Raw genomic sequence first — 15506 nt, forward strand, 5'->3', positions numbered from 1 at the left:
AATCTAAAGATCGTTAAATTTCTTTTTCTAAACGAATATTATTAAATAAGTAAATAAACCACACGATGTTACATCCTTTTCAAAATGTAAAACATACATTTTTACACTCATACAATTTCTTCATTTTATCTGATTTGTGAAATGTATTCTCGAAGAAATTCTTACAGCAATTTTTCTTGTCTCCCCTTCGACAAGGAAGTTCATTCGGGGAAGTACGGCTGATATTTTTATCGCGAAACTTTCTCCCGTTGATAGTACTCTCTTCCGCTCTCTTTTCTTTTTTCTCCGATTCTCTCTTCCAGTCCGCTGACCAGGAAGAATCATTAACTGCCCTTTTGGGTCCGCGAGTAGACCGTCAATCATCCGTATTATCTTACCGGTTTGGGAGGCTAGACAGTCGTCTAAGCAGTAGCTGAGCGGCTTAAAGCACTGCTTCGGTAAGAGCTGTCATTTAGATTATCGCATCAAGCTCGTTGGACCGAATAACGAAAGGATGCCGGCAACTTAGAGCGCATTAAATATCGCGAAAGCGCAAACGACACGCAGTCGCAACGTAGAAACAACGCGTCGTGTTTTACCAGCTCAAGTCGTCCCGAGTCGAGATTTTAGTTCTACATTGAACCTCGAATTCTTCATTTGAGGCGTTATTCAGCGTCTATTTAGCTGCTACTTTAACACTAAAATATGTGCGAAATTTCCTTTTTTGCCGCTAGAGCGTCAAAGCAGGTTACGATCAAGATTATAGCCGAATGTTGCAGGGTCAAAATAGCATCTTAACATCTGTTTGTAGGAGTTTGAGTTTCAATGTAAGAGTTCTAGGTTCTATTTTCCTAAAAGTAGGTTCGTACGACTGCTAAAAGAAAGCATTAAAGTAGGCGCAAAATTTCGACTCGGGGTTACTCGCGTTTTACGCGTTCCCCGATGATCGCCCCGATAATGATCGCGATGTTACGCACATACGCCGAGATACATCGATCAATCCGGCGAGAAAGATGTGGGAGTAAACGCGCGATAACCCGGATTTACGCGTATCGAGCGGTCGCTTTATTACGCTCGTTCGGATTTAACGATCGAGCCGTTATTGTTCGAGGACCTTCATCAATATGGACGTCGACTTTAATACCCACGAATTTCCTTTAAAGCGTTCTCTTGCTCTGCTCCTCTCTCTTTCTCCCTTTCAAAGCTTCTTAAAAAGCTCATCCTAAAATTGCCCCGTTTTCATTAAACCGGAGAGATGCTTCGCCGACATTATTTCTTCTCTTACAGCTTTTACGATCTCTCCTACAAATTGCAGTGATTAATCAATTCGCGTAAAAATGCTGGTAAATTAAATCACTCGCGCTAGATTTAATTACGGATCGATAGTACAGTTCAATTATACACACAGAGAACCTGATTACAGGTTCCGTATGAATATATTACGTGTGCGAACGACGGGAAATGCTCGACAGGAGCGTGTAATACGCTCGAGTAACCTTGAAACGGAAAATATGTGGAGTCGGATAGTCGTTAGATCGGGCCGCCGTAAAACGACTCTATCTAAATCATCGTCAAGCGCTCTCTCCATTAAGATCGGATCCGTTAAGCCCGTTGGCAGGCTCTTCTCATTGTTTATTTATGCACACCTGACGGGGGTCCGGGATCCGATTCTCCCCGATAGTTTTGACTTGGAGGTGATCGCCGGTGAGCGTTCACGCAACGCGTATATTTAAGACGACGTCAGATATCCGGCGAGACACGCGTGGGACAGACTTTCCGATATCGCGCAATCGCGTGAATTATATACAGACAGCCGTTCGTGAAACCGTCGTACCATTTCCACGTCTCTCGTGATTTACGACGAACTGGTTCTGCCTGACAAAATTTTGCGCGCTAACTCGAGGTTGCATTCCAGTTGAACTGAGAAGATATATGTTGCATTTCTACGACACGTAAGAACGAGCAGACCGGAAGAAAATATTCTTAATGCCATGCGACCTTAATGCGACACGCGAGTTTGAAGTGGCCTCGGATGTTTCTTTCTTCGTCTCTTAAATAATCCTTCGTGTTAGAAAAAAGGTAGTGCATTTTATAAAATATTTTATAAAGTATTTTCTTAGATAACTAGTGTCTTTGTCTGGCACAACCGATGTTCTCGTGAACTACGAACGTATCTTAAATGTCCGCTGATGAGGAAATAATCGCTTTAGCTGGCATCAAGTGGCGATGCGAGCTAGGGAAGTACATCAGCGAAAATCAATAAGGAAGCATAAGACGAGTGCTGAATGCGGCGCGAATGTTTTCTACTTAATACGAGTCTCATGATTATTCACGTGGGTTACCGATCCCTTGGAACTATCGCGGTTCCCTTTTATCCTTCGATCGCTCTCCGCCCCCGACGAATACCCGATCAGTCTATTTCACTTTGTCACTCCCTTTTCTTTTTCGATGCTTTTCTCTCTGCGTCTTTTCGGGTATCCCTTCAGACATTGCCAGTGTGACGAATGAGTCGGCCGATTTTCAATAATCGACAAGCCGGCAGATAAGTTTCACGGAACCCGCCAAATGCGATTTCTCACGTTTTCCCCCTCCCCCTCCTTCTAAATTCCCCCGCGGATTTATTTCCCGAGAGTGTGCGACGCTATGGGCATCCCCGGCAAATCGTGTCGCAAAATCAATATCTCGAGATACGCCTGGGAATTCCAGCATGAGGACGATCACGCTGGAATAGAGTTTGCAGATAGTTAGAAGACTGTGCGGTGTGTAATGCCAACTTCCGTCTCGCAAATCGTCGTAAAAACGTGTCACGAAAGAAACGAAGTTCTTCCTCCGAGGGAGAAAATCTACCGAGTTCTTCCTCCGTGGGAGGAAGAATTCAATAGATTTTCCGTGCGGAAAATATGCTTGTGGAAATATTATATGTAAAAATGATTGCCGCATGACGGAACGCAAAATATGAGCGACTTCTTTATATAAATAATAATTTCACGCGACGGTGATACTAGCTGCGCATTTGTATTTTTGTATTTTTACTGTTATTTTTGGGGTAATACAATATTCCGTGGAATATCGGAATATTGGTAAAAACAGACACGCAAGTCACAAGTATCGACTACGCAATTTATCTTCCCGCAGCGGAGTGGCGTAAAAACGTTGTTAGAACGTTTCGTACTATAAATTCTGCTTTGACCGCTCTTTTTCTTTGTACGTGCAGAGCCAAAGATAACGAGACTAAAACGGCCCTTTTTGCATCACTATACGGCTAATTGAACGTCAAGTAACCGATAGCAAAAGCCAGCGAAAACGCTTGTCGTGCGCGCGTTTCTGAATTCATAATTTAATGTCGCTGCATTTAGCTCGACTTGGTGGAAATTGTGTTCGATATTGATTAATTGAAATCGCGTTTGTGCAGCGGGAAAGACGGAAACCGCGAGCGGAGTAATCCGGAAATTAATAAATCCCGCGCGCGCTCGCTCGCATGGAACTCGCGTTTCGCGGAGAGTAAAGTGTGATCGCGCGTTTATAATAATTCGCGAGCGAAACTGCCGAAACGCGCGATGGTGGCCGGATCTTCCTACGGATAGTGCGCGACTTGCTTAATAATAATTTCGTGCCGAGATTTAATAAGAGATGGCCGCGCTCTCACCCTCGCCACGAGGAATGGCTGCGCCGCGAGCTAAAGAGGGTCGGCCGCTGCCGTTTCGAAATCGTTCCATCGAGCGTTCCTTCGGTGAGTACCGAGGGAAACGTAACTTAATTACTGATTTTTGCGATAAGACGCGCAGCTCCGTGCTCCAACCAGGGAAGAAATAAATGGACGAGCCGCATGCAGAGCGCGATCCCTGTGAGCGCTAGAGGAAATGCACACAGAATCGGGTCGTAACAGCGCTATTAGAATTTTATCACTGCGCCGGGAACGACCGGTGGAATAATAACGTGATGCACGGGTTTAACCGCATATTACTGCCGCAACGCGATACACCGAGGCTGCAGGATTTTCTTTTTTAATCCTCTCTGAAGATCCTTTCATGTGGTGGATTAAGTCGGCGTAATTAATTCCTAGTTTTGCTATTTAATCATTTTTAATCAAGTTTTATTGAAAAAAGAAGAGAAGTTTGTTTCTAGCAGGAAGAAATTCATGATTCCTATGCATGCTTGACGAATCTCGCGATAAGCCGGTGTCACTTACTGCAAACGTCATACAGAAACGTGATTAATCCGCGTGTGACATTCGCGAGAGCGTATTACGTGTCGCGCGAGTGTAAGTACTGTGATACAAAGAGTTCATCGTAGTTTCACGTCGTATGAGCTGCTGCACAGCCCGATCAACTTGCACACTCCAACACGTTTCTTACATGTTACTGAGATATAATATAAGTATTCATAATAGAAGCCCATTCATTGCAAGCCCATTGACTGCATTAATTTACGCGCTGCGATCATGACAAATTATAATGAAATCGTAATATATGTAAGCGCGACTCACGCTTTCTATCTTGGCATTTCTCGTACGTTTACCGAAGCGTAAATAAAGTACTGTCATTATCCTTTAAGTCTCGTAGAAATATAAATTTTATACCGTAGAAACATGAACTTTTTAATAAAAGTTTTATTGAGAGCACATGGAAGGTAAATATCTCGGAATAAAAGTTGGAGGAAATTAGGAGAACGTTTATAGCTTTGAATTAAATTTAAACAGTGACGACACACGCGCAGGAACACTTTGCAGAAGGCATTGTACGGATAGTAATGGCGAGCTCAAAGTTCAAGAGGTCGCGTAGCAGCTTTTAATTTCGTCAGCGTTTTTTACCCGGCATTCCTCTCACTAACTTTTACGAGGGGATCTTCCACGAACGGATTTCATTAGCGTAAGCATTCGCGCCTTATACGATAACACAAACAACGAAAGAAACACTCGGGAGGTATCACTCGTTACCTAGCGCGAACCCGGCCGCTCTTCATCGAAATTTCAAAATTTGTTTGCAAAAATATCACTGAACTCAGACGAGTGCGAAATACTTTGCGGAATTTTACTGAAGACGCTCTTTCATCCACCGCGGGTTGGCACGTTCAAAAGAAAAACCATTTCATGCGTTTCTTGAAACATCTAATGTCCGACACTCGAGAACATATCTGGAGTGCCGTAAAAAAAGGACTCGAAAAACCTTTGTTGTCGGTCTGAGTTGAGATTCAGAAGCAGCTTTAAGAGCTCCTACAAATTCAGTCGGGACATTCCGCCATTCTTCAGACACACGAATAGCAGGTATCGCGCTCACGTTGCTTAATCGCGCAAAGTTGTCTTTGGACTCGTAACCATTAGTTACGCGCGCATATATATATGCACGACTGCGGCGCGTTACATTACTCAGCTAAGACTACAGTTCATTCATTAGAAAGTTTAATTCCAACTCGCGAACTTCAAGTTTCTCGCAACGTTATTGCATTACGTTCCGCGAAACCTTACTATTTTATTTTCCACGGTCGGTTCTCTCAAATTTGCAATCCAACTGTTCTACAATACATCATTAATCTAATATAATCGGCAGAAAATTGAGATTTTCGAAAACTTTCCATTATCTATCTGTCAATTTATTTATTTGATATCTTCTTGAAATCAGTCTCATTTTATGTATCTCACAAGGAAAGGTTTTTAGGTGTTACACTCGGATTTCAAAAATTTTTTGCATGCGGGTAGGGAGGTCCCCAAATAGAAGAAAAATTATAAAAGTAGCGGCCCAAATGCATATTTGCGCGCTACGTGCGCAATTTTCGATGTTAGGTTAATTACTCAAAAATGCTATTTCCAATCGAATTCTTTACATTTTTTATTTCACCTAATGCACAACGCTTTAAAAAGAAATCAAAACCAAAATTAAAACTGAAAGAATTAAAAACCTCCCTTGACCAGATCTTTTATGTCCTCGTTATGGATTCTGATCAAATCTATTTAAAGTCGCGTACAATAAATCACGCAGAAAGAGCAAACTACGATTTGCGCAATGTACAATTATTCGAAATTGTGTGCATTGGCAGTTGCAGTAAAAAATTAAAAAAGTTACGATGCAAATACCATTTTTGAGCAATGGGCCTTTTATACGCACCGTGCTCGCGCGGCACGAGATTACATTAGACGCTCGTATTTTCTAAACACACACACGCGCGCGCACACACACAAAAGTATTCAAAGCAATATAAATGTGCATTAAGTGAAATAAAAAATGTAAAGAATTCGATTGGAAATAGCATTTTTGAGTAATTAACCTAACATCGAAAATTGCGCACGTAGCGTTCAAATATGCATTTGGGCCGCTACTTTTATTTTTTTTTCTTCTATTTGGGGACCTCCCTACCTGCATGCAAAAAATTTTTGAAATCCGAGTGTAACACCTAAAAACCTTCCCTTGTCAGTAATCTTCATTTCGTGACGGATGTATGTTTTAAAATTATACTTGTTTAAACAGCACAATATTATCTCCAAGTTCTCTCCACGTCCAAGAAATTTGTTGTATTTCGGTATTTTAACTTTCTAGTGTATTCTACTTTATATACAAGGGTTTGTATTAACAACGCAGAGATTTGTGAAACAATTGAGATTATCGTAAGAAAGAAGTAAATCTCCTACTAGCTTTTTTCATCGTCTACTCCTTCTATCTCTTTTATCACGCCAGCACGACACGTGCCGGTATTTTTTTAACGCGTCCGCACAGCTGAAAGCGATTCAACTCCGATACAATAAAAAGAAGAAAGGACCACGATTGGCGCGATGTTGGCAAAACAAGAAAAACACTTGGCATTTTCACTCGCGTGAATCGTACGTGATTCTCGTAGCGTTATTTCTCTCGCAGTTCCGTTCATACGTACGCGAGCGGAAGCGGAGCGGTCGAGCGGACACGCGGAAGGAAATAGGAAGACGGACGGTAAGAGGAAGGACAGCTGGCAGATATGTTCATTCGGCAATCCAGGGGTGAAGAGAAATGCACGGAGGGCGAGCCGTGAAGTACGACTCACATCCCGTATTTCATGTTTTATTAGGCTGCTCGGTACGTCCGCGCCACCCCGTGCGCGCGCGCACATTCGGGTCAAGTGACTACGTATGAATACCGTATGTCCAACTGTGGCCATCTAAAGCAACCGGCCAATTTGTCCATCATATTTCATCCCCGCCGCGCTATCCTTTCCTCTTTTTTACTTTCTTTTTTTATGAGATGACTATTTATCGCACCAGTGCACAGTGGGCTAGAATCGAAAAAACTGGCCAAAAGTCGAATTTTTTCAACTCTTGGAAATCTGTGCATTTCAACCTTTTTTGATTCATGGATATCAGTATTTTCAAAAATGTGAAAGGAGTTTCGTAGGAAAAATTTCCTTCCCATTAATCAACAATTAATAGGAGGCAACGCGTTAATGTTCCGAAAAACGAATTATGAATGAGTATAGGCTATAGCTTACATTCTTGTATGCGGATGCAAGTAATTTTGCTTTTTACTCTATAAATAGAATTGAAACTCTTTTTCCAAACAGTTATAACCATTAAAAATGTTTGTTCATTAATTTGTGTTAATTTAAGTTTTTGGTTTCTTAAAATATAAGAAAGAGGTAAAGTTCAATATCATTTTTTTTAAATAGCTGTAAAAGGCTGTTTGGGATTCTTGTTTTATCATCTTGTGTAGCATTCAAACTAAGTATTTCCGTTTGAATTGTGCACACCAACGCACACCTTTGCGTTATATACAGGATGTTTGATTTTAATTTTCATATCGTAATAACTCGAAAATTTGGCGTTTTGGTAAAAAATGTTTGAAATGAAAGTTGTAGGTTTTTAAGTGAAGCATTATGACCTTGATAGTGTTGTCAAGATCATGTACAGATCACCGTGAAATTTTTAAATGCCGCGAAACGTACGACGCGGCGCGGTAGCGACTGTAACTTTCAAGCTTCATAACTTCGAAGTATTTAACGGATAAATACTTTGTTATAGTGTTCTGAAAAGCTCTTGAGGTAAGCTACAAAAATATCTAATGAAAACTGGAGGTTCCTATTTAAAAAATTCAAGGTGACCTTTGCGTGACCTTGGCAACGCTATTCACGGTCATACTAGTATTATTATCTAATACCTGATTTAAAACCCTATAACTTTTATTTGAAACATTTTTTTCTAAAACGTCATGTTTTCGAGTTATTACTTTTGGCCAGCGTTTTTCGAGTTTAGCCCACTGTGCAGTGGTGGTAGCGCGTTGCGAGGAATCGTCGCGCAAGAGGGTGGCTGCACTAACTTATGCGCGTCCAACGTTCGTTCGCAGTTTACGAGGTGATCTTGAACGCAAAGCGCTTGATTCCAGCTGGCGTTTTAACGACCGCTCCGATAAACGCGCGTTATACGCATCATTTGCGTTGTGTGCGCCACGAGTTGTGTGCAGATTTCCGATTCGGGTTTCGTTGTTCGCTACACTGGCGAAAATCGATAAGATTCTTAACAAAATCGATCCTGTAACGAATCGGAAAATAAATCCGCTCATTAAAAATAAATATTTTTCGTTCCGTAATCAAACTTGGCTTACAACGGTAATTGTAGAACAGCAATCGCACTGTAATATTTTTTAAATAATTTAATAAGCCAATTGAGCCTTAAGCCTTACATTCGTTATAATTGTATGGTATTATATTTATATTAACAGATTGATTTATACCAATGAGAATCATTAAAATACTCGATAAAAAGATCTCGAGGTAAGACTTTTCTTACCTCGAGGAGAAAGAACAGAAGAAAGAAAGTGCAGAAGAAAGGCGTATGAAGAAAGAAAGAAAGCACGGTCTCGTCTTCTCCGCTCGGTAATAAATTCTCGTGGAATTATGAATCGACGAGAAGGCGGATTCGACGCTCAAGGTGCATTTACCCCGTAATCCCCGAGATGCACGATGCATTTGGGCTTGAACTTTGCGAGTAATGACCAGAACTCGATGTAAGTCACGATCTCCAGTATTACGAGGTGAACTCTCCTTGCCTCTCTGCTACATTCCCAGCGCACGAGCTCCCTTCTATATATTTCTCCTCGTCATTCAGTCATAAGGATTATTAAGGGGTCGAGGTTGACACATAAAACGTTACTTCAAAACAGTTTCAACGATCAAAACAACTATTCTTTTCCTAATTTGGATGACATCAAAGTAACATGTAGATAAAGAAAAGAACATTAAATTATAGAAGAAGAATATTAAATTACGATTTGTGGAAATCATAATAAAATTATAATAAAAATAATCATTCAAGGAATCATCGTATTAACTAATTTCAAAAATACATAACAAACAACATAACGTTTATATATTTATTTATTATCTTTTTCTCTGTTTCCGAATACTACTTGTAAGATTTTGTTTAACAGCTTCTTCAAACGGATCAAACAACACACTGCAGTTATCTTTGTCTTGTTCTTATCCAGAGGGGGGACTTCAGGTGGCATACTCTTTCGGGAGCTAAGAATAAATCTACGATGCCACGTGCCGCGCGCGTTGCACCTAGTCGCTTCTACAGACAACCATACCTCGCGATTGCTCTCGCGACGTCCGTCGCAGCTTCCGCTGGATGCACGCGCGTTGAGCTTGCTCTCTTTTTCTTTCTCAAGACTCATCCTCATCTTTTGCTCTCACGACGGGTCGTTCGTTCCTGCTAGCAATATTTAGCCCTGTTACATGGTTAATCTGCTCGCGCGACTGGTTCCATGGCGAAAGAGAGCACATGGAAGAGCTAACACCACGATTGGCCAGAGGAGGTGGACAGCAGCATGAGAGAAAGAGAGAAGGAGAATTATCTGTCCACGTGGCGCGTGATCCATGAATAAATCCGGCTTGATCTGGCTCTGCCTCATGGATCTCGTGCCTCGGTGGCCACCGCTGATAACTAATCGCGCGCTCGAAGACTTATACGCGCCAGACGTAACGGTGCGAACGCTATTTCATGGTGCGACAGAATCGACGTGTATCGGACGGATATCGATGTCGAGAGTCGGTGCGAAGGATGCACGGCCCGTATTTCACCGGGTTCCCGTTCCGATTTCGCGCGATTGCGCGCTCACGAAAGACCGCACCCCGTCGCGACACTTTCTCATCGACCCTCTATACGATGATGTCGATGTCGATTTCGCGATATCTAGAGTTTTCTCTTTTTCTTTCGATGTTTCGTGTTGCATAAGAGTAACGTCAATTTTTATTAAAATCTCTGCAAATATTAATTAATAAGTAATCCGGATCGCGTTTAAATGGCGATGAATCAAACTAGACGTACCTATACTAATGATAGCACAACATATATTTATTATATTAGGGGTGTGATTTAGTTTTGAGGGTTTTTTTTGCTCAAAAACGCAAAAAATATGATAATGAATGAATACCTTAATCAAAATATTTTCCTTCGTTTTCTATAACTTTTTCCCATCTTTCTGGCAAGAGATCGATTCCACCACGATAAAATCACTCTTCTTTTCAGTTGATCCATTCGTCGACGAATTTTCGCACTTCTTCCAAATTATCAAAGTGTGTATCCTCTAAAGCGTGTTGCATCCACCGGAACAAATAATAATCGCATGGAGCAATGTCCGGAGAATACGCGGGGTGCGGTAAGATTTCCCAGTCAAGCTCTAATAGTGTTTGTTTCACTGATAACGCAACGTGAGGTCGAGCGTTGTCACGAAGAAGAATCACTTTCCGTCGTTTACTCGCAATTGGTGGTCGTTTTTGGTCGAATGCTTGCTTCAACTTGTACAATTGGTGTCGATAACGATCAGCCGTGACAGTCTCATGCGGATTTAACAGCTCATAGTACACTATCCCACCAAATACAGAGCATTACTTTTCAACCGTGAATATTGCGTCTCGGAGTGGATGTTGATGGTTCGCCTGGATCCACCCATGATTTTCTGCGTTTAGGATTATCAAAATAGATCCACTTTTCATCCCCAGTAACAATCCGAGACAAAAGACTCTTCTTTTTTTGCCTGGCGATCAACGAAATGCAAATGTTCAAATGGCACTTTCCGATAATTGATGTCGAACCCATTTCCCTTCTTTCTGAATTTTTCCCATTTCATGTAAATGTTTGGTAACTGTTGTACGATCAACATTTAATGCTCTGGCAAGTTCTGAAGTGGATTCTGTTGGATTTTCGTCCAATAATGTTTGCAAATCTGCATTTTCAAGCTTTCTTGGTTGTCCCGAGCGTTCTTTGTCCTTCACATCAGTATCACCACTTTTAAAGCGTCTAAACCAGTATTCACACGTCTTAATTGATGGGGCAGAATCACCATAAGTTTCCACAATAATTCTATAACCCTCAGCCGCAGTTTTCTTTTGATTAAAAAACAAAAGCAACGCATGTGGAAAATGCTGTTTCGGAAGTTGCATTTTTACGATGATATAAACACGACTATTATTGCATCTATTGCTATAATGCTACTAAATGTCATGGATAATGTCAACGCTGTAAGAAACAACAGTTATCGGAAACATCTATTGGAACAAACTGACACTACAGCCATCTGTTGCAAAACCCTCAAAACTAAATCACACTCCTAATATATTAATTTTATAGCAGGATAGCCTTTAAAAAAACAAAAATCATCAAGCGATTACTTAATTAATGACTTAATAATTTTATCATAATAATTCAACGGTAAAATGTGTTTCCCCTCCCCAATTATCCCATCATCAGTTACGTTAAATTCTGTGGTAGCAAGCTCTTACGTTCCTTTCGTGTTTTGCTGATGCGATACCTTGAAGTATCACTTACCATCGATGTGTAATACGATGTAGCACGATGTAATTTCCCCGGTAATAGGCGTGCAGACGCCTCTTGCATTTCTACGGTAACTACCCTGCGATCCACACGCATGCATACGGGCACGGGGAAGCGTCTCTAATCTATCGACCCCTCACCTCTCTAGACAGATCGGTGTTCCGTTTCGTGACTTTACATGTCCAAACGGACAATGCCTCGAATTGAGCTGTTCAAGTTCTAATTACATTGTCCTCGCGTGAAACCGGATAACGGCCTTCGAATCAGATACTCGATTAATGCGAGACCACCTCTATCTAAATTGTCAATCAACACCGCATCAATCTATATTTTCTATGATTTTTGCGAGCGAACAACTGGTGATTTCTATATATTTTAATATCTTGTGTTTCTCCGCAGACAAGGAAGTGCGTTTTATTGCATTTTATTTATTTAGAGTTATTAACAGCGCATTGTGATGTTTTCTCGATTAGTGATGATCGTTACGTTCCAATCTAAAGTAATTAGGAAATAGCGAAGCGTCGATTTAATGGTACGGAGACCAGACTGCATAGAAGCGAATCGCTTGGAATTTCAACGATGTCCGAAGCTTCCAGGCTGATTGCGACATCCGCAGACCGGTGGAACTTTAAAAATAAATTTAGGCTTCACGCTGACTGATCATGGATACGAAACAACCGCTCAAAATTGGATCGCTGATTATCAAGAAGCGTCTCGAGTGCCGTGACGTTAATTCGAATACTCCTAGATCTCCCGGGCTAGAGAAAAGAGGGCGTCTATTTGCGTTAGCTGTTGGGACTGTTTTCTACGAGGAATATTCTCGTATGTCCGGTAAAATGATATGGACACGTGTAGATATGGTTAAATATAGAGATTAATAAACAATGAAACATAAGAGCAGACGAACGCGATTAGATGTCGAAAAATATGCTGCTCCGAAGCGCCATATAACATCACAAAAGAATCAGCGGTAATATTGACCGTATGATATGATGTATCTGCAGCAAACTGAAAGAGAGAGAGAGAGAGAGAGAGGAATGTAAACGTCGCGACGTTCCTGTTGTTTTCAAAGCGATACCGTGCATTTTTGCAAATAAACAATGCAATGTTCACAAACGCGGATAACGCGAAATCCATTAGTAACTAGTTTAATCCCGTGATCCGTTATTCCGCACGAACACACGTATTTTGCGGATGCTCTCACGCATGAAACACACTCCAGAATTAATTCGTAATTTACATGATTTATAGGTAAGATTAAAAATATCGTTTGAACTGGATCATGCATGTAGTACGTAGGGACATCTCATAAAGACGACGAGCTGATGAATGGACAGTCCGGCAATCCGTATCAGATAACTTGTCTTATGTTTGGCGGCGAACATTGGGTTACCGTGTGGATATTCACCCTTTTTCTCTTGTCGAGCAAATATTTGCAGGTCACACCCACTTCCCTCTTGTACGCCGCTTCTTCAGGCCAGATTTATTGGAGTACGGAAATCTTATACGCAAACACAGTGTCTCTCCTTGAGACACGAATGGCTTTTACGATCTTCGGAAATTTCCGGGGCGGCTTTTGTGTAGGATCGGCTTCGATTAACAATTTGCTTTGCTTCCAATTCCAATACCGAAATCTGTTTTCGTATTTATTTTATTACGTCTGTGAAGAGAGCGTTAAAGTATTGTATAAATATTTTAAGAGTATATGTTACGTATATAATTTTAACGGTAATCGATAAACGCGCTATAATACAAATTTGTTTTCTGTCTGGCTTGCTGTATTTCGCCCTTGAAAACTCGACGAAATTATTTTCTCCTTTTCAGGCTCGCTGATAAAAGCAAATCGTTATTCGTTCTATACGTTGATTCTCGTGCTGAAGGTAAAGCGAAATGCACTGCCGTGGCATGGACGTTTACGCACCAACGGAAGTCATTCACTAGCTTCGTAGACGGGATATTCTAAATGTGGAACGTGTGGAATACGCGACAGCGTGAATAAATAATATGTCCCATGCGACAAAACATCGGCTGCCGCTGTACGACGAGAACCAACAAGACGTATAATAGACGCACGAAACAGACGCAATTTGTTTCGTGCATCTCATTCGAGATATCTCCATTCTGAAACCATGTATTTTTGTTCAGAACGACAACTTCCTGATGCATCTCCGTGTCATAAATATTGGGTCGTCCGGAAAGTTCGTGCCGATTTTGAAGGAAAATTCAAAGGCAACATTTTTTTATGTCAATAAATATTTATTGACTTATGTATGCACCGTTTTGTTTCACAACCTTTGTCCATCTTTCACGCAACTGGAAGATTCCATTCTCCCAGAACTTCTTAGGTTTCTCGGCGAAAAACTCCTCAAGGTGGTTTTTTATGTCGATCAAAGGGTTGAAGTTCTTGCCGCTAAGAGAATTTTGCAAAGACCTAAATAAGTGAAAGTCTGAAGGTGCAATGTCTGGTGAATACGGTGGGTGAGGTAGCACATCCCAGCCAAACTCCAACAATTTTTGTCGGGTAGTCAAAGAAACATGAGGTCTGGCATTGTCCTGATGGAACACGACGCCCTTCCTATTAGCTAATTCTGGACGTTTTTCCTGAATCGCTGTCTTTAATTCGTCCAGTTGCGAGCAGTACTTATCTGCATTTATCGTTTGATTGTGTGGTAGGAGCTCATAATATAGGATTCCTTTCCAATCCCACCAGACACAGCATGACTCTTTTTGGATGAAGGTCGACTTTCGGAGTGGTTAATGCTGGTTCATTTCGCTTACCCCAGGATCTTTTTCGTTCTACATTGTTGTAAATGATCCATTTTTCGTCACCCGTCACTAATTGCTTCAAAAATGGTACGTTTTCGTTGCGCTTGTACAGCGAGTCGCAGATGGAAATGCGATCCATTAAATTTTTTCGGCCAAATTATGCGGAACCCATACATCATAGCGACTTACGTAACCAAGCTTCACTACATGATCGTGGACAGTGGTTTTCGATATTTTCAGTATCTCTGCTAATTCACGTGTCGTATAGCGCGGGTTATTCTCGATCAGTGTCTTGATTTGGTCATCATCAGTAGTAGAGGGTCTGCCCGAGCGTTCTTGGTCTTTAAGGTTAAAATCACCAGCTCTAAACTTAGCGAACCACTTACGTACGGTTCTTTCAGCCAAAGCGCCTTCTCCGTAAACAGAACATATCGAATTTGTTGCTTGTGAGGCATTTTTGCCTTTCCGGTAATAGAAAAGCATCAAGTGTCTAAAATGTTCTTTGTTTTCTTCCATCTTCAAAAGAGTACAAAACTGACACGAATCAATTTATCTGAAACAACTTTTTTCCTAAAGATGCGTTGAAATGTCACCTTCAAGCATATGTATATAAATCGTATGTTTTCAATAACATTGATATATTCAGACATGTTCCAACGCCATCTATTAAAAATCGGCACGAACTTTCCGGACGACCCAATATTTATCACGTTCGACGAGAGACACGTGGAAAATTAGAACCTCCGTCGTTTATCGCCACAACATTTAACACCAGGCCGAGATACGTTTCCCTTTCAAGATGTAACCCGGTCATGATTTAACTAGGCCTCTCCTCCGATGCTCGTACGCGCGAGTGCGTCTTCGACCTACAGCGTACCAGCGACAATGAGCAACAGCGACAGTACGAGATACTGTCGCGGGGGAAAGGTTCTCAGTCCCTTGCTCTTCAATGGTAATCGCACTTTTGGTTTCT

General features: G+C 41.3%; 2 protein-coding genes across 4 annotated transcripts in view; one reads left to right on the forward strand and one right to left on the reverse strand.

Moving 5' to 3' along the window:
* Positions 1-15506, forward strand: part of LOC105282478 (mediator of RNA polymerase II transcription subunit 20) — a 107191-nt gene that overhangs the window by 17529 nt on the left and 74156 nt on the right. The window lies entirely within an intron of this gene.
* The window catches only part of LOC105282479 (facilitated trehalose transporter Tret1-2 homolog), a 75513-nt gene that overhangs the window by 12978 nt on the left and 47029 nt on the right, over positions 1-15506 (reverse strand). The window lies entirely within an intron of this gene.

The sequence above is a fragment of the Ooceraea biroi genome, chromosome 4, assembly GCF_003672135.1.
Source record: "Ooceraea biroi isolate clonal line C1 chromosome 4, Obir_v5.4, whole genome shotgun sequence".
Taxonomy (NCBI): domain Eukaryota; kingdom Metazoa; phylum Arthropoda; class Insecta; order Hymenoptera; family Formicidae; genus Ooceraea; species Ooceraea biroi.